Source organism: Arachis duranensis, chromosome 3, assembly GCF_000817695.3.
Source record: "Arachis duranensis cultivar V14167 chromosome 3, aradu.V14167.gnm2.J7QH, whole genome shotgun sequence".
Classification (NCBI taxonomy): domain Eukaryota; kingdom Viridiplantae; phylum Streptophyta; class Magnoliopsida; order Fabales; family Fabaceae; genus Arachis; species Arachis duranensis.
The window spans coordinates 112256593-112259035 of NC_029774.3; positions in this window are offsets into that span (position 1 = coordinate 112256593).

Here is a 2443-nt window from a genome sequence, read left to right on the forward strand (position 1 = left end):
ACTATCAAACTTAATCAAGAAATTATTAGTTGTTGGAACATCTTTAGAAAAAGGAAGTAGTTAGAAGTGATGGACTTAAGAATCGAAATCCACACAAAATGTTAAAAAGAAATGATGAACATAAGATAGATTATGTGATTCAAAGCAAGATTTTTTTTCATTCCTTAAATTTTTTTTTTTACTTCCTAATCTTTAAATAATTGTGCTATTATATCTTTGTTGTTTTGTTCGTTTTTAGTTTTAGAAATAGAACCTGTCTGGATTCCAATATGTGATTCAGTGTCATAGAAGAAGCACCCGTGAACTCTTTTATATATGTGGTCAATTAAACACATCCTCTTCCTCTTACTTGCCACATGCCCCACCTATGAACAACCCATTTATCCCATCACATACAAAATACTATATAGTAAAATTTACTATTATGATTAAGAACAAAGAAAGTTAATTAATTAAGCGTGTTTAGCTTTAGCTAGCTACTATAGAAATAGAAGTGAGTAAATAACTGTAATTATTTATTTAATTAATCACTTTTATTATTAGCAAATCCGATATTAATAATACTTTTATTATTTTATAAATTTCTTTATTTTAAAAATTTATATATTTAAATAATTATATTAAATATATATTAAAATTAGTTATTAATATAAAATACATATTAAAATATAAAATATATATTAAAAATAAGTTAAACTATATATATACTTATATATAAATGGTTTAATTATTACTCAGTTGATTCCTATAGTTTTACCAAAATTTTAATTAGGTTCCTATACAATTAGTTTTTTACACTACTTTAATTTTGTGATTAAGTCCTTCCTAATGTAAAAGAATATTAGAGTTAACTGAATATTTATTCACAAATTGAAAGTATTTATAATTAAAAACTTAATTAAATCTTTGACCGCAAGTATTTTGGTAAAAATATTATGTTAATTTTAATATTTTTAATATGAAAATGACATAATTACAAAATTAAAAGCAATGTAGAAACTTAATTGAAAGAAAAAAAAAGTATAAAAGTCTAATTAAAAATTTGATAAAACTATAGAGACCTATAGAGTAATTAAACCTATATAAATATATGGTGATTTATTTTAGCATACAAATAGTATTTTTGTAAAGCAATATACACATAGAAAAAAACAAATAGTACAAATAACATTTTTTTTTTGTGTCGAAATCAACTTTAACTGAATATGCGCTATTATTATTATTATTGCAGATGCTACACAACCCTTGCCTTCAAACTCAAAGTGGAAATCTTCACCACTGAGATCATCAAGCGATGGAATTGAAGCCACAAGAAGCAATGAGAAAGATGGTGCTTATGCCAACATTGACATCAACGGAGAAGTAGAATATTACTCAGAATTATTTTTAAAACTTTGCACAATGATAGAAAAGGATATAAGAGAGATAGATTGCACAACGAAGCATGTGCACGAGGATTTTGAGCAAATTTGTTTGGTGTTTGAACACAAAATTTTGGATCTTTTATTACACGAACTTGTTAATGATGTTGTGGAACTTTCATGTTGATTTTTTTTTTTTTGTGCGTGTGTGTATAAGTTAAAACTTAAAAAATAGGTGAACTAGGTCGTTAGATTAGTATGCAGTCCTTTTAGTTTTATTATGATGATGTAGTAACAGTGTAAATTGTCATGTAATCTATTTTAATAATTTTAGCTCTATAACATGTTTAGACTATCAATGCTGTATTGCACAAAAACAAAAAAAAAATTGTTCATTGTAATATTGTTTTGAATACCTTAAGAGTGCATAATTTTTTTAGTATTAAAAGTTTATAGTAAGAAATCCAAAAAAAGTGATAGATAAATAATATTTTGAAAAAAATAATATCAATACTTGCTTATTAATGTCATTATCTTTCATTAACCCATCTTGATATGTATGAAATTCACAACTATAATAAACAATGAAAAAGCAAAACAATATGTGAAAGTGGTTCAAGAACAAAAAAGGTAGCAGAACAGAATGCTAATAACTAGTAATCTTGGGACACAAGCAAACGATAGGGAAGAGTTCTGTATTACTAGTTTGTGTGTCATTTAGAATGAGTGGAGAGATTTATGAATTACATGTGTATATATCACTTTACACAATGCCTACTTACCTATATACATTAGGTGACCTCGTTTACATCTCTACTCTCTACACCCATTCAAACTAAGGGTGGCTATGGAAGACACACCCTAAGTTTGGTAAAGAAAATTGATAAAGGAGAGTGTTTTTGGAAGGTTTAGTTTAAATGTCATCCACTGGTGAATGAATGAGAAATTATATAAATCATATGTAATTAGTTTTTGGAGACCAAATCATGTACAAAATGCAAATTAACTTTAAAGTGTTTGTTACAATTATAGAAAAGGAACAATAATTAACAAATCAACTCCTAAATTAGTCTTTAGGAGAT